Source organism: Pocillopora verrucosa, chromosome 4 (genome assembly GCF_036669915.1).
Source record: "Pocillopora verrucosa isolate sample1 chromosome 4, ASM3666991v2, whole genome shotgun sequence".
Classification (NCBI taxonomy): Eukaryota; Metazoa; Cnidaria; class Anthozoa; order Scleractinia; family Pocilloporidae; genus Pocillopora; species Pocillopora verrucosa.
The window spans coordinates 9828208-9846750 of NC_089315.1; the positions used below are offsets into that span (position 1 = coordinate 9828208).

Genomic DNA, 18543 nt, shown 5'->3' on the forward strand with positions numbered 1-18543 from the left:
TGTTTGCACGATAATTGGACTAAGAAAGATGGTAAACTCTGAACACAGTCCTCGTTTTGGGGACTTTGGACGTGCCTTATTGAGTTATTGTATGATCCTTCAAAATAATGATCCGGAATGAATTGCTGAAAATTTGATGCTATAACACATCATATTGCTTAAACCAGAAAAAGATGTTTGTATTATTGAGGAAGTCCAATTATGTTTGAGGGGTACAAAGTGGGGCCGCAAGTATCATCATTTTGTATATTCCGCAGGATTCAATCACACCTCTTACCCGTGCCCTGGTACTCGCCATTGGTGTTTGTTATCACGCCAAGCTTCAGGATCGGCGTGAAGAATATCGCACTGTCGTGGCACGCAGCTTTAAGGCGCCATGTTCGCTTCCAGGTGGTCACAAGCAGATACACCGTGAGATTTCAAGGTATGAGGAGAGTCTAATACAACGTGGTCTACTTCATGCGAAGGAATTCATGACCCAGCCTTTTGGACCTTTTATGTACCAAAATAGAAAAACATTTACTACGGCCAGTTAATGGATAGTTATAAAAAATATATTATATTAAGACAAAGACGGTTTTGATCCATATGTATGTGGTATTAACAGAAGTCTGATCAACAAGAAAAGATTTGTGGAGTTCGGGTTTTTTACTCACACCTTTGCCAGTTCTTTACCATATGTAAGCAAGCAATGTACCTTATGTGTTCCAATTTTGTCTGTGATAGTTGTCAAAAAGCTGTGCTAAATGAGTTGGATCTCGGCCCCAACATCGCTCGCAACACAGCCTTGAGCGAAAATGTGTTTATGATGGTGGTGTGCATTGAGCTCAGGATCCCATTATTTGTGGTTGGAAAACCAGGCAGCTCAAAATCTTTGGCGAAGACGGTTGTTGCCGATAATATGCAAGGCGATGCTGCAAGATCGAAATTATTCAAGACCTTCAAGCAGGTTATATGACCATTTAAGATACAATATAATGTCATATTCTTCTTTCCCTAAGGGAAGAGCAATTAGGATCGATGTAATGGGAATTCGTACGGGATATGTTGATCTCGCAGTAGTCGATATCCTGGTTACATTTATGCTCGAGCTCTGGCTGGGTTATTATGTTGACTTGGTCAAGACACGTTACTATAACAGCTTCTTTCCGCATCAAAAAGTACGAATATAGACCAATATACTTTCAGGGAAACTCGATGAATTGTTTGGGGATATAAGTCAGCTATTCGCTGTTTGGTCACCATTGACTTTGCGCGCTTCGCGTAGTCCATAGTACTTCTGCTCTACGTTTTGTAATTGGGAGGTACACAGCAAAGAGGAAGTTAATCTCAGAGTCACACCAAGCACCTTTAATACCCCTTCCCAAAAAGAGTTGTATGTGTAGCATGCTTATGTTTACCTCAGGGTCCATTTTTAAAAACAGTATAATTATTTATTTCATGGTAGGTTCACATGGCATCATATCAGTGCAGTCCTTTATCGACCCCTGAGGGTATCGTGGCGACTTTCAAGCAGTGTAGCAAGTTACAGGAGGGGAAAAATCCAGACAAGTTTGTTTCAGTGGTAGTCCTTGATGAGGTTGGTCTGGCAGAAGACTCTCCTCTCATGCCTCTTAAAACTTTACATCCATTGCTCGAGGATGGTGTAACAACCGCTGATGACATCATCGAGACTGACGAGAAACCGCAGCGCGTAGCTTTCATTGGAATCTCAAATTGGGCCCTGGATCCCGCCAAAATGAACCGTGGAATCATGCTCTCGCGTGGGGTTCCAAGCAGGGGAGAGCTTATTGACAGTGCTATGTAAGTGAATTGTATGGTATCCTTTTGCTTTGGCACTCATGTTAACCCATGCAGAAATGTTATTGCGGCTGTGCAAATAGTTTCGTTGGACTTTATGAAAACCTTCGTAACTATGGTAAAGAATAATTAAGACTAAAATTGATCAAATTGGTTTTGATCTCCGTTAAAAATGGTAGTCATTAGAAATAAAATTGTAGTCCCTCCACCCACTGTGATATGTTGATATCTCGAAAATCGATATCAGCCAATAACTCTCAGCACGATAAACACATGAAAATTCCCAAAGTATTGAATTCCTTTTTACATTTGAGTATTGTTTTCCAGGGGAATTTGCTCCACGGATGAAGTGGTGAAAGCTCTTATCCTGCCTCTCATTTCTCCACTGGCCGCTGGATATGCAGAACTTTACAAGGAACAGAAACATTTTGCAACATTAAAAAAATGTGGCAAAGAAGAATTTTTCGGTCTCCGTGACTTTTACAGGTTTGATATCTGAGAGAATATATTTTACATATTCTTTTTAGCTCGCTTATTTAACGATGAATTTACTTGGAAATTATGTGCTCGAAGTGATTCACCTCTTTTTTCTCTTTACGCAAGCCTCATAAAGATGGTGTACGCAATCGCTGCAAAATCTCAACAGAGACCTCGGTGGCATGAACTAGAACACGCTATCAAGAGGAACTTTGGTGGCCTGATTGAAGGAGACCCTGTAGAGATATTCAAACGCTACTATACCGAAAAAGATGTAAGTTGACGTACAGAACAATATTAAGCTAGTGTCGAACTTGTTTCTACATTGCGTTCTCTTTATATCATTACGATATACCCAGTCAAAAAGCACTGCAAAATGGTCCATTAAATCATGACCATACAGGGAAACTTCGATTCCTGGTATCAATAGGGAATTATTCACATCAGATTTAAGGGATTTTTTATTTTTACCGGGTTGATACATGTATGTTTAGCTCGGAAATTGAGTGAACACTAGGGGATGATCTAATTACTTGCTTAACCTTACTTTTTCCTTGTCAATGAAGGATGACTACGTAGCCGAGATCCCCACAACAATAAGATTGATCGAGGCAAGTCTTGGAAGGGAAGACGTAGCAGATAGAGCCAATTTCAGGTACATGTTTAGTTCATCCCGACCCAATTTTTTATTCCTTCGTTTGTTGATTCGTAGAGTCGTTTATAAGTAGCTGACATAAAATAGTGACGGTGTAACTTTTCATGTTAACTAAATGTCTTACAGTGAAAACCGTTACCTTCTGATTCTGACTGAAAACTACGCCGCCTTACCCATCATGCAGCAACATCTTTTGAGAACAGCGGATGATGCAGTCATCATCTTTGGAAGTAGTTTTCCTAATGACCAGGAATACACTCAGGTAAAAATCATGGGAGGAAAAACTATTTTTATATCTTATGACCTTGGTAATACTCCGCTCAACTTCAGAAAACACATAAAACAAATATTGTTACAAAGGAATTTAGTTTCATTTGCAAATCGAGAGATTATTGTTCTGGTGTTCCGTACCGGAGTCCTACAGTAAATGTTTAAATGTACAACTTAGATCAATAACTTGATATTCAGATTTGTCGCAACATCAATCGCATCAAGGTTTGTATGGAAACAGGGAGAACAGTGATCCTATTGAACTTTGAAAGTCTCTACGAGAGTCTGTACGACGCCCTAAATCAGGTATGAGATATCCGTTGCAAATATTGTAAATTTTGTTGTTAACATTCGCAATGCCTCTCTTCGTTGTTGTATTACTATATTAAAAAGTATTGTAACTATTACTGTATATGTTTAGTCGTATCTTCAATGGTATTACACATGTGCTGAAGTGGAAAAGGCTTCGAAATGTTAATGCCTCTCTTCGTTGTTGTATTACTATGTTAAAAAGTATTGTAACTATTATTATACATGTTAAGTCGTATCTTCAATGGTATTACACATGTGCTGAAGTGGAAAAGGCTTCGAAATGTTAAGTCTTATTTATTGGTATGTTGTATTTCTAGTATTATGTTTACTTTGGTGGACAGAAGTATGTGGATCTTGGGCTTGGTACTCACCGCGTCAAATGTCGTGTTGATGATGGCTTCAAGTAAGAATTTTGGCTAATTACCGACAATCAACGTCATGATTAGTTGATACATCATGTTTGAATAGTGCTATTTATGTGTATAGTAGCATTCATGTCTCTTCCTCACTCTTAATCATTGACAAGACCCCTCCCCATTCAATGTTACCCGTATGTAGCTGAAGGTTCATGGAATCACGTTTCAACGTTGTTTTGGGAGGAAGGGGGCGAGTAGATTAACTTGACAAGTGCAAACGAGATAAAATTGAAGTACTAGGGGGTTAAATAAGGCAACGTGTCAACAATTTTGTCGCTGATTGTAGATAATCTCGATTGTTACGAACATTTTATTATTATTAGGTCAAAAACTGTTTTTTTTTGTGTTTACTGGTGAGCAAATTCATTAAAGGGAGCAAAAAAAAAAAAAACCCTAAATTTTACCTCGTTCCCAATGTTCTCTCAAAGTGCCCTCGTGGCCCAGTGGGTAGTAACGTCTCCATAGTGTCGACCGAGTGTCTTTCTAGTGTCGAATCCTGTGTAATCCATTGTGATTTCACTCCCTTTTGTTATTTTGGTTCAGCTGTCACCGCCGTTTCGTTACTTCTCATCACCGTGGTTCGAAAAAATGATTAGGTATTTCATTCACACTGAAATGGTGAGGTTTATAAGTCGTACTTCTGTTTTGTAACAAAAGTTAACTTCTATATCTATCGACTCTAAGCGGCCAGACAGAAAGCATAATAAATGTAGATGTGCTCTTCACGTTGTAGTCTCCCTCGCAGCCGTTCCCTGATTGTGTTTCAAGGACAATTCCGAGCCTTTGTCGTTTTAATCGTCATTTTCGTTCCTTCGTGTTCTTCCACAAACGCAGTGCCAGTGAGCCATATAGCCTTAGCCTATTGTTGTCATCGCTTTGAGTCTTAGTCACTCTCCCTTACTCAGATTAATCGTGATTGCTGAAAAAGATGTGGTGTACAACAATTTTCCTATTCCGTTGATCAACCGCTTGGAGAAACACTTCCTTGTGACCTTAACAAGTTTGACTCCTGACCAGAAGGACGTGGTACAGAAACTGCGGACTTGGGTCAGTGAATTTGCCGAGGTTTCGGATGAAAGCAGACATGGCAGGTGATGTTACAAAAAAAAGGGTTTCGAGGCTTTTGTTTTAAAAAAATTCCATGTTATTGCTTTTTGCAGTGTTCGGAATGCTGCGCGATTTTAAGTGTGCCTTGTGCGCAAGATTTTAAAAAAACTGTTGGCTTTTTCTCAATCCCAAGAGACGCAATTAAAAATAGAAATAAAGTAAAGCATATGGAACAACTATTCATAATATTAACATTTTTTTAGATTGTGGGCTATTTTATTTTAATATTTTTAATTTGATGTTTGATAACAGGAACTTCTCCATCGGAGACGCTTTTGTTGGATTTCACGAGGATACAATTCCCTCCATTGTCATGCAAGTCTGTAATGAAAATGAAAGAGAAGACCACTCGGCGGCAAGTGATGACACAGAGGATACATGGGAAATGAAAGTAAGCTTCATAGAAATGTCATTTTAAGATACATACATCTTAATGGCTTCCGCGTATTTTAATGAGTGGGAAATTTTGCGAGTTGCATAAATTTTTTACTCCGTTCGTGACACTCGCCAGTACAGCGAGCAAATTCTGCTTGAGTATGTTTAGCAATTGGTTTGAGGATTAATGATTTGAACATTATGTAATTTGGTTGTATTTTTTCCCGCTGAATTATTAAATACTTCTTGCGTTACGGATTTGTGATTCTTGTCGATCACTCCGAGATGCGTACGAAAGATGGGACATTCAATGCGACTCTTATTTTAAATTCTTTGCCTGCAACATTATATAGGCTTTTGATGGCGAAAATTGTAGTGTTAAGTACAGGTTCACTCGCAGTAGACCAGCAAAGTAACGTGGTAGGTGTCTTTTCTCCTACTCACAAGGTACTTCGAAGATGTCAGATGATGCTTTTGGAGATGGCTACACCTGATGCCATCGCTCGCCTTCCTCACACTGCTTTAGAAAGACGAGCCCCTCATATCTGGAATGCCTACTTTAAAGAACAGCAGCACTCAAGTTTGGGGACGTTCATGTCGCACGTGCTCAATTTGGAGGATAGATATGTTCATGAAAAGCGTCAGGAGGGGCTCTTAATTCAAGTTAGTGATGGAGATACAATGTCCTTAGTTGATCGTCTTGCTTCTCTCTTGAGCAAGATAGAGGCCTTAAAAACCACATAAGCAGCAAAATTTACAAGCCCCAACAGTATAGTGAGTGGTTAAGTGAAACTGAAGACCTTTATCTTATACAAAGTCATAAAGGCGTTGGAGTACACCCATGAGTAATGTCCCATCATTAAAGCATGTTTCATTGAACCAGGTTTAACCGTAAGAAAATCAGCAACAGACAACTGGAGAACTAAATTTACATAGGGCGGGCTTAATCACTAACTTGTAATTTTATTTCGCTAGATTTGAAGTTGAAATAAGTCAGGTTAAGAGTCCCTAATTTAAACCGTGTTTCAGCTTTGTTGTGAATGGGGTATGGCTGTCCAAACTATGTTTTAAGTTAGCAAGAGGAGGTTCAGAATGAGGGAAAGGAACATATTGGTGATGCTAAACCTGAAACTCGACATGTATTCGTCTCATGCGGTTGGTGATATCATCAACTAACATGAATTGGGCAAATAAACAAATCAGCGATGGCTCTTGCAAGACCAAGAATATCCATATTTGTTCTATGTTTGTTCGATTTTTTCATTAAATGGGCTGGTTTTCATCTTTGTTTTAGGTTACTACACATTCACGTCTGCTCTCTAAGAACGATTTAGGACACATATGCAATCAAACTGGCTTTGAACGGTCGACTGTGGATTCCATGACACTTCAACAGTTTCAAACGGAACAACAGTTTAGGGCTTCAGTCAGGTGAGAGCTTGATGTAAATCAGCGAGCAAAACATTGTGATTACATTGATTGTGGAACAGAATCCGTTATCTGTTAGAGACCAGCGAATAAAAAGGCAGAAATATATGTTAAAGAGAAGGACCTTGGGATATTGGGATATTATCAAGTTTTGTTTACGAGCGTTACTTTTTATATCCATTCATTCGATAAATTTTCAATTTGGCTAATTAGGCATCTCCACTATCAGAACCACAACCGGCATGTTCTAATCATCGTCTATGCGAATTTTGTCCGTGGCTAAGACATTCTTAAACTGACATTGACAGCTTAAAGTGTACCTCACCTTGTGCGTCTCAAATAATTGTGTTACGATGTATACTTTTTTTTCTATACTGAAACGAGCCTTCATCTTTTTCTCGCAGAACCTTTTTTGAACACCTTGGTGGAGAATGCCCTGGTATTCTTCTGGTTCAGTGTGATTCAGGAGATGAAAACTTCAACCTGATTGCGGGTGCAAGACACATTCTGCTGGAAGAGCGAACAAACGCCTCTGAAATGCTCAACTTGTCTTCGTGGGAAGCTGTCCACATTGTACTGATCGCACAGCTGCCGAGGATAGCTGGTGGATGTCGTAACTTTGTCGGTTTCCAGGGTGGAAAATGGATGTCCGTTCACATTGATGAACTTCGTCCACCTGGTAAGCACACTCCTTCCATCGAGCAACTCATCGATCGTCCCATCAGTGAGCTTTTTAGTGGAGACCGCATTGAGGAAGATGACTCCATGCCAGCCGTGACGGTGGCGGTGAAGCTCCTTCGTAACTGTGTACAGGCGGCTGCGTGTAGGGTTGATAGCGAAACGGAATCAGCTGAACGGTCAACTCAAAGGATTGAGCTGCTTTTGGATTTACTACCTGATGACTATCAAACTCAAGAGGGTTAGTAAAGAGAAACAATATGACATAAAATAATTTATAAAAGATCACAAGTCTTTCAGTTTAAGGAAAATAACCTTTCGAAAGGTCCAATCGAAGCCTTCAGGGTTTTAAATTTGTCTTTCTTCGTATTTGGAAGATGAATGAAAAATCTCCAAAATTTACTTGAATATTGCAATCATCCAATTGTAACATTAGTGTTATCCTCAAAAGATCTCCAGAAATTTTCGGGAAGTTATTGATTAAGGCGCTCCTTTTCCTGTAAATGAAAAGATTTTCTATTTTCAACAATAAAAAGTACACAAGAAGTGGAGACTTCTATAGATTGGCGAACAGCAGAATCGCTGTGGTAGTGTAAGAATAACGCGCCACCTTTTTACAGAGCTCGTTGTGATATAGAAGCTACGAAAGACAATTCATTTATACGGCATCCCAAAGTTGTGACCATCTTCGTCTCTGGTGTCGTCAGGGAAGCTGCGAGAATGGCAAGGGTGGATTGATTGGGTTATTCACTGCTTAAAGCGCGGAACCTCTTTAATCGACAAAGCAATATTGGATTGGAACGAGCATCAAACTTGCAACCTTTGTTGATCCATTAAACCAATCCAATTTTGGGGGCGCAGTGCTAAAGGACTTTTTAAGTGTTATTAAGAATTTTAGTTTTGGGGGCAATAGTTGAAGGAACGTAACGTTGTGTAAAATGAGTTGAAAAAGCCAGATCTAATTCAGCAATTGGTAGAATTCAACTCCTCAATTTGACTATTTTATTAATTTGTTAAATTCTCACTACCATCTCTTTTAAGATGAAGAGTCGTTTCCAAGCGTGGCGGTACAAAGGACATACCACCTCTTAAAGGAAAGGGAGAAAACAGCGGGAAATCCACGCGGATGGTTCCAATCAGAAGCTCTGTCGGGAACAGGGGTGCAAGAGTGGGGCACCTTTAGAAAGGCTCTTTTGCAGCGAGTGTTCTCAGTTGTGGTTCCAATTTTGGCTGAGATCATTGCATTGGCAGACAGAGACTGCAATTTAGACTTGTTGAAGAATGACAACACGTGGGTTTCGAGGGTGTGGCTGAAGATCTTGGCAGACCGTAGCATCTCAGAGCTGAGTTACAGTGACATGATATCACCCGCTACTAATTCTGTTCGAGAACGTGTTCAAGTTTTTGGTTCTGGGGCCGGTGGTCATCGTTTTTTTTGCCGATTTCCATTTTCATTTATTATCAAGCAACGCATGGAAAAATTGTTAAAAGACGCAGCTAGCGTCGAAGGTACATGAACTACTTTTTGCATTTTTTTTGCCTATTTGTTTTCATTGTTGTCTTTCTGTTTTATATTACAAGTGAGTCACCCAAAATAGTCACCTTAGCTAAGATTTAGTGTATGATCACCAACATATGAGTAGATCAAGACTGATGACCACTATTGGTGCAGTCTTATCCAAAATTTTCTATTGTTCACGAAAACAGGAAATGTGCTTAAAAATCCAGGTACGAACACAAAACAAGTCACTAAAAATAAATTGTCAATCGTGGGCATCTCGGATATGCACTATATATTCTGGTGTTCAGGATGTCAGTGAGGTAAATTGAAGGACTTGATTTAGGTCTTTATAGTAACCGTTGTTTCATGTATGTTTTTTTTTCATCGGTTGCAGCTCATTCTAGCGCCACTCTGTTGGACTCTCTTCGTGAATTGATCGGTAACTCGCAATTGGGACCTCCACTTCATGAATTGCGCCGTCTGCACTCCGCGGGACTGCAGTATTTGATGGATTTTGTTCACATGGTGTACAAGCCTTCTAGCGATGTGGAACATGAGGTTTCTTTTCTACCAACAATTTTATTGCAATATAAGATTCCTTTGGAGAATAGATATATTTTCTTTGGTAGTGCTTGCTTAGGCTCTTCACCCGCATTCACGCGCATCCTTTCCCGGGATAGATCGTTTTAATAATTCATTTATAGACGTAAGCTATCAAAAACGATGCAAACATATCGAATATGTTACTACACAAGAGGGAAGTTGACCTTTTGGAAGGAAAGTCAGGAAAAGTCATAGAAAAATATTAAGCTTTTAAGTTGTGAGATAATGCTCTCTTTACATTTTAGCCCAATTATATTTAAGTCTACCTTTTTTTCTTCCATTCTTTCAGCTTGTTTACGAAGCGATTCTTTCGTCAGCGAGAGAAATCGTTACCCGGGAAGATGAGGATGATAACGAGTCGATTGATATAGCACTCGTTCATGTTGCATACAGTAGAGTTCAACACCGTTTGAACTGTTTTGATACACTCGTTAGAGTAAATCCAGATCTGGTAGCAAGACTACGGGAAACTCTTCAAGGAAACGAGCCAGAAGTGGTGAGTTTAAATGCCTAATTGTGGCTGTTTTTGATACGGTAGTTATAGGTTCATCCTTATTGTAATGAACTCCCAATTAACTTGAATATTTTAAAGCACTATATAAACAGAAGCTTAAATTAGTAGTGATTATTAACATGATTTCTATCACATTAGGCAAAACGTTTCGCAGCGGTGTCCTACACTTTGGACAGGCCAGGTTATTCCTTATGTCTTGTTTTATAACTTGAAATTATTACTTGTTTGTCATGGCGCGGCCGTCACAAGCGCAAAATGAGCCACCCCCTCCGTTTCAGGTACAACATTTGGTATTGTTTAACTGTTCTGTGAGATGTTCTTTCCTGTAACTCTTTTAATTTTTTAAATTTTTACAGCTTTTGGATGTCATTGCATTGAATATTTGTCTTGAGGCACTGGAGCCTTCACGAGAGATGTTGCTTTCTCCGGACACACGACGAACATGGTGTGACAGAGTTTTGTCGATAAGGCCGGCGGTGGAAGACATGATAAGGAAAGAGAGGTTTGGACCTGTCACGGAGAAATGTTCAAACTATGGAGAGAGATCAACAATTATGCTTGGTCACTGCAGGTAACAAAAGACCAAATTTTCCCTTTTTGAGGTTGGTTTTGACTGTGACACAAGCAGAAGCCGACTAAAGGCTCTGCTGCGATCAGTTTAATCGGCAGACCTTATTGGTAAGATTTTGTATAATCAGTCAGTCATTCGCTCGCTCCGTCTTTTATGAGAGGATTTTGCATGTTGAATCAGTTCGTCTTTTGGCCAGCCATGTGTTGTCATCTAGTGAATGCACAACCTCCTCTAAGAGGTATTTACCAGTCATTAAAGAGGTATTTACAAGTAGCAGTCATCTTTGTCCAAGCCAAGTTGGAAATTTGTTTGTTGGGAATATATACCGATGTTGCGGATTTAAATGGCAGGAAATGATTGTAGGTATTGAAGATGACGCGAGAAAGCGAATTTTGCACGGTTTTGGCCCTAGTAACTTTGCCGAATTCGATGGTGAAGGTATTTTTGCTGCTCATAATAATTTCTTAAATGTTATCAACGCAAAACGTTGGTAGTGCCGTGCTTTGAGGGGTTGTCTAAAGGACCCGTAGAATGTATTAGAAAGTGCACGTAAATAAGAAAAGTGCTGCTAAGTATTAAGCTATTTCTTTCTTGGGTGGATCAGGTCCATGTGGCAAAGAACAGGAGCTGTTCGACTCTTTGTGGAGCACGTGACTTTGTTTGCCGAGAAAGATAAAGATATCAATTCCGAGAGCGCGACCAGCTTGTGGAAGGTAGGTCAAAATTACGAAATGCTAAACGGAAATAATCAACTAGAAATTGAAATTATATAATAACAAACTGCTCTCTTCTGAAGGTTTTGGGAGATGAAACTGACTTTTCATCGCTGAGATCGCTGCAGGCCATTGAAAAATTCTTGATTAACTACAGTGAAGACATCAAGAAGAGGTAAACCGGCACATTATCCACAATTTAGTTGTTGTTGTTTTTTTACATTATAGAGCCTTAGTCTTTGCAAGTATCAGAGACTACACTATTGATCAATTTACCCTCAACACGAGCCATCTTTGGACCACCTGTCACAAATTTTTTCAGTAAATTAGATTTAATCCAGGCTAACCATCTCCGGATATTTGTCTGGTGGTGCTGAACTACTTAACTGAAATTGAAAGCGGAGTGAAATTTGGAGATACTTCAAGGCTTGTAATTATGGATGCTGTCATCGGCCTGTGGCCACTAAAGTTTTAAATAGTGGTTTGCATCAGCCACGGCCGACAACTTCTGGGAATGTAGTGGGGCGAGATCACTCGTCTCCTAATTATGCGGCCGAGGTTCATTCCAGACCCTGCATTACACGAGAGCTTGCTTTGTTACTGGTTCTTGCCTTTGCTCTGCGGTTTTTTTCTTTTTTGGTTTCTGGATCTTTTTCCCTCCATTAAAAACAAAACTCTAGAGAGTGAATCGAATATGATTACTTCGTGAAAACATACTATGAATATTTTCAGAGTAATCATAATTTCTCACAGCTTTAAATGCCAAAAACTTAAGTTATTTTTGGCTGATGGCGGGAAACCATGGCCCATGACCGAAGCTGAAGGGGTTATCGAATATGAGGTTTAAGAAATAAGTCTACTGCTATGCCGGTACCTATTAATGTTTTATTTATGACCGTAGGACAAATGAAGAGACTGTTTCTGAGTTACGTCGCCGATGTAATGCCTTTTTCATGGAGCTGGTGTCAATATTCTGTTTCGGTGACTTGATGTCAAAGGACCTTGAACAGGAATCTATCTCTCTGCTCATGCGTTATGTTATCGGTCATCAGTCAACTCAGACAAAGGATTTCTCTCCATTCCCTGATTATGCTTTTGACCCCACCCCTGTGGTGCGTTCATTTCTTCTCCAGCAGCTATTGCGCTCAAGGTAAAAGCATTAAAAAAACAACCTCTTTCTCAATTAAAGCACTCTCACTTTCCTGTGCCTCTTAACATGTCTGATTTTCTTTCCTCTTATCTTCAATTCACATTAAATTGTCCAATTAATGAGGAAATAAGTATATACTAAATTGTCTTCAATTTTTAAAATAGTGCGAAGTTGACAAAGTTAGTGAAAGAACAGCTGGGAGTTTTCTTTCATGGGGCTCGGAACTTAAAACCTGAACCTTCGCACGTCAAGGAAGTCTGCTTCTTATGTGTCCAGTGCATGGAGGTATGTAAATTAAACTAATACTGTACTACGAGGTGAGAGCAGTTCAACTGGAATTAAATTTACTCTACATACCCGAGATGTTTCGCCACGGGATTTCGGGGAATAAGGTGAACGCACGCTCACGGTACACGAGCACGTTAAAAAGAGAACGAGCTTCAGTTTAACACGTTAGCTGCGTGTAAGTTACTTGCCTCATTAACTTCGCAGCCATTTTCTTGCTTCGCACGGTAGAAATAAAGGAAAATGTTAAGATCTCGCTCGCAACTTTGCACGATATAACACGGTGACCGTGCCAATTTTATAACGCGTTTCTTAAAGTTAAAGTTGTTTTCGATTTGTACAAGAAGTACGTCCTAAGCTTTAAAGCTTTTTAGCTCACCGATACGCACGGCTGATATACGATACACATAACATAAAGGAATATCTCGACTTGTTGTCCATCATTTAAAACTTTGTTTGAGTTTTTTCCTTCCTTTTCGAATTCCTCATTTTCTTAAAACAGCTTGCAAAACACGGGCCGAACGAGCAAAGTCCTCTGCTCTTAAAATCGTGCATGAACTTTTAAAGGTAGCAAGCACAAGCTTTTAAAAGAGCAAACCTGTATGATGCAAAGCAAACGGCTTGAGGGTTAATTGTATTCTCACCGCGTTTGTCTGTTCTGTTAGTCTCCGAGGCATTATTTATTTATACTGTTAAATTTGTAAACCGACAAGTACAACAGTCCGTGTAGTGCAGTGGTAACGTCATTTTTTTTCTCTCTACGGAAGGAGTTTACAAAGTAATGAAATATCTAATATACCTTTTCTTATCGACAGACAGTCTATTTCCCAAACTTTAAGCGTTATAGATTCCTTTGACTGTCGTCACCTGTTTGTAAGTGCATTATTTTGGGCAGATAGATGATTTTCTAGTTTGCGTTTTATGCCTTCTCTATTCTCTTAATAATTTGCCATGTCTACCTGCTAGGATTAGCTGAAATCAAAATAACTCAGAACGCGGTTTTGTTGAACAATGGCCAGACTCTGTTCAGTTAACCGACCCATAATGTTTTAATGTTAAATGGTAGACTTTTAATATTGTGCCATCTCATTGTTTTCAAAACAATCTAATTTTCTTAAGTCTGTGAATAAGAGTCCTCTTCTTTCCTTTACATTTCGTATTAATGCGAGCGGCTATCTGATTCCACTGCTCACTAAAACATGGCGAGTCAAACTTTCTTTGTAAAACGGACACAAGAAAGCCTAATTTTCTGCTATCCAACCGCTGGAAACCTTTAGTTCCTGACGTGTTGCACCTCGCCATCTCGTCAAGATAAGCTTGCGTGTTAAGGAACAAAGGAACTTAGCGTGTTAAGAAAAAAACAAACAAAATCTAGCGTGTTATAGAAACAAATCTCTACCGTGTTAGCCAGATATGAACAATGGCTACAACACACTTTCTAAACTCAATTTGTTTATGCGCATATCTGCACGGTAAGCGTGTCGTGCCATTAGCGTAAAGCGTGTCATAACGTGTCGTGTGCGTGCGTTCACCTTATTCCCTGAAATCCCGTCAGAGGTTACCTATTGAGTAAATTGTACTATCAAGTCCTAGCTGTTCTCATATCTAACTGCCTTTTCCTCAGGACATCCTTATCAGCCGTTATCGAGCCAAAGTGGCCGATTCGAAGGTAACAGTAAAGCTCAAACATGCTAAAAAGACTTGCGAAGAGGCATTAACAGCTCTTAGGGCCAGTGACGAGGATTCTGCTGAAATGAGCGCTCTTTCTCTGGATGGGGTTGCTAAAGGACGTTACGTCTTATCACTGGTGGTAGAATACCTTTACAAGTTGTTCATTGAGGGAGATAGCAGCTACAAAGACCTTGACGCCAAGAGAGAAGTGATGTTATTATTAGAGTCTGCAAGGAAGCTTTGCATGGAAGTGTCGAGTTCGACACCGCAGCTCTACCTGCTTAAACAGCTTGTCTGGCGGTATGGCTTGGACTGTGTCCGAACTCTGGGTGAATATAAGGAACTGGCGTGGATTCTACCTCCAGAGGCCAGACAGCAGGTAGACAATGCATCATTGATGAATGGATTTCGTTAAATGTGTGAGAACTGAATCATTTTAAGAAAAATTGTATGCACATATCGTAAATAGTCAGGAAAGGAAACTCTGGATGCAAGGAGGATTCAATTTTGGTGAGTTCTGACTTAGTAGTCAGGTGCTCTACTTATTGTGAACATGAGTCAGAGAGCCAGGCCATTTACTATGAGATGTAAATTGTTCTGTACTTAATAAGAACAAATATACTTAAATCTCTCAAAAAAAACAAAGTGTTTCCAAAGCGCAACGGTTGAGGACTAAAGGCGCGAAAAAGAGGAAGAACCTTTGAAAATTTAGACTCTTTCCGTCCTCTTTTTTTACTGCTAATGGAACAGTTCTCTCAAATGTTTGAAGGCAACAATCTTTTTACATTTTACTTATGGCAATAAATGTTGCTTGCTATTGATCTTTGTTCTTCGATCTGTAGGAGGAGGATGTAATCCAAGACAGGTTTATTGTTCATGGAGACCATTATCGTGCCGTCCGTGAGGTGCTGGCCAAAACTGTTGTCAGTGGGAACATCCAAGACATTGTCACTGCCATTACGGTTAGTGTTCACTGTATATTCTTTTTTTCTATTGTACCGTTTATCTTCTTTATTAATGACAACGTAAGGGTGAAGGATGTGGATTATTGTGGGTTATTTTGGATTGTATCAACTCCAGACATTCAGAAATGACGCAGGTATGTGTCACACGTGATAAAGGAATTGGATGACTTAAGGCTTCCTAATACAACTTCACGGTTATACATTATCTGGTGAATAAGAGAAAGATGTTTTTCGTCTAGTCACGAGCGTGGGCCAAAGAAAAAATTTTGAGCATGGTAAAGAAATGGAGAAAGATGTCTTTTCGTCACGGGGACTCAGAATTTTTTCTTTGTCTCAGGCTCGGGGCAAGACGAAAAACATCTTCCTCTATTTCTTTAACGAGCTTAATACTTACCATCTCTCTTATTTCTCTCTGCTTAATTGTTTGCAATGCATGCTCAGTATTTCATATTATGTAATTTCCTGGTCATAAGCTTTCTTCTTCGTTGGTCGCTTTCAAAATTTGTTTACATCATGCGTCAGTTACATTATTCGTTAGTGTTGCAACCCCTCCTAAGAAATATGCTGGATCCACCCCTTGTGGATTATGAAGACAGTCTTAATAATTTGGTGTTATCCGCTGAGTTGATAATGAAAATTGGTCACCGTTAAGAGTTTATATTTCTAAACTGATATTTCGAGCGTTAGCCCTTCGCCATTCGCTTTGTCGCTCTGTTTCTTTAGAAACTTACCCTCTTTAATCAGTTAACGTAATCTTAGGAGACTTAGAGGTTAAATTTTACAGTTTTACATCTCACAACCATATTGGTGAGCAAAGTGTAAGTACCTTTTTAACAATGAAGGCTAAGTCAACCATCGAACATCTCTTATGAGAAGTTTCCATACAACTCACCATTAGAACTTTTGAATATTTTTTTCTGTAGGAAACAAGTTTACAAGATGTTTCTAAAAATGTAATCCTCCTCCTGGTGATATACCGTGAAATAACGATGGCAAATATTTCTCCAGTTCAGACACAGAATTTGTCTCAGGAGGTAAGGAAAAACGATATACACTTTCCAAAGAAAATTTTAAGTCTGCTCTGTATGCTTAGTCGTTCTTCTCCCTCCCTGATTCGACACGCTCTTGTCTGCTGCTTTCAGAAAAGAAGAAAAAAGGAATAACAGACAACGGTTTGCGCAAGCAATTCCAACCAGTCACACTATTTTTTTATCACTCACCTAATGCGACGATGAAGATTTTTGTTGAGGCTAACCGGAGAATAAAATCACTAAAACGGAAAAAGGTGCGAAAATGGCACCTTTTGTTTTGCCTTCAACAGCGATGTTTACTTGCTTCAATAGACCAAAAAACAAAAACGCGAGACCTGACAATAGTCTAAGTAAACCCGCCTTTTCACGCACTCTCGACATCGAGCGGTGTCTTCATCCTTTTTTTTCTTTTCTTTTCTTTTCTTTTCTTTTCCTCTGTTAGCAGTGGAACAATTAGCGAAAAGCGAAATCATTTAAACGTGAAAAGGTGCGAAAGACAAATAGTCTTCCTGCCGATCGACGTCGATCCAGGAGCAATTGGTTAAATAATTATTAAGCCATGCACGAGGTAAAATTTAAACAGAAGTCATTTTCAAAGAAGCTTACGCATAAGGCATATTAAACTGAGATAATGCATAGCAGCCGCCCGTTCTCATTCGCCTCCAGCTACTCACCGGCCGCTGCTTGCTAAAACATGAGCTAAAACATAAAATTACACGGATATAATACAACAAGCTGTATTCTAAGTATTAATTATTTTACTTGACGCCTAAATAAGAGTAAAGTACAGTGATGCTGAGTAAGGCCGAAACATGCGCGCGCGGTATGACAAAAGTTTAGTCAAAGCAGTTGGCGTCGTCTTGAAATTTACTGACGCACCCCCTGTTGGTTTATCTTTGATTTCCAAAGTAGGCTACCGTTGGGAAAAAATGTCATCAGTGACAATTTACCGACTGAATCCGATTTGACTCGAGTATAATTTCGCGAAACCGGACGGAAAAATCCCAAAGGCCAGCCAACAAAAGGATCGTTGTCTTAAAAAATTTAAACCATAACAATAGGCAAAGTTTGATATGTTTTTTTTTGTCAGGTGAGAGTAAAGCTTGATGATTTCGTAAGAAATGGAGGACACCTAAATGAAACGGTAAGACCAATTAAAAACAAGCGCGCATGGTTTCGTCAAAATCGATTGTCGTTGAGGTGGCTCGAAAAGAAATGAAACAATTACAAATTTTTAACTCTTGATTTTTATTTCAAATGTTTCGACTCGTGTGAAACCAGAGGAATTGGGAGTTGTATAATCAACGCTACCATTCTTTTCTAACTCTCTCTATCTTTAGGCTGTGAAAAGGTACGTTTTCTGTTCGTAATAAGCTATGCGTATCATTTAGGCCCGACGTTTCGCCAAGGAACTTCTTGAAAACAAACAGGGTGGAAATCTAAAGGAACTTCAAATCTACAATGGAAAGAGTCCGCAGGAGCACGCCTTGACCGAGCTTGTGATCCATACAGTAGTAGCTTTGCAGTGCGTTGGTGAAGCATCTTTGGCTCAGCCCCTTTATGCTCTCCTGACTGATCCATCGACTATGAAGGTAAGTATACACAGATATGTTACCTTAGAAAAAGTGATATTTTTTTGAGCCGGTCAAAATGATAACGATAAAGATAACATCTAAGTTCTATTGTAAAAATAGTAAAGAGCAATCGCATGTCTTGTTCCACAGTAAAGGGGGTAAGTTTTCTAAATAACCTGTGGTGCTGCGTCGGTGAGAGAATATAACAGGGTAATTTAATATTACCAACTGAGTTGATAACGTAAATGCCCACGGTAAAGAGTTTTAAAGCTGACGTTTCGAGCGTTACCCTTTCGTTAAAGTCCTTCGTCATTCGCTCTGACGAAGGGATTGATACGCGAAACGTCAGCTATTAAACCCTTACGGTGGGCCAATTTACGTTATCAACTCAGTTAAAAATACTAAACTACCCTATTCTACTGTAGTGTACTGACAGAATATCTGATT

General features: G+C 39.4%; 1 pseudogene; it reads left to right on the top strand.

The window, feature by feature from the left end:
- LOC136276926 (E3 ubiquitin-protein ligase rnf213-alpha-like) overlaps positions 1–18543 on the top strand; it is an 80734-nt pseudogene that overhangs the window by 53677 nt on the left and 8514 nt on the right.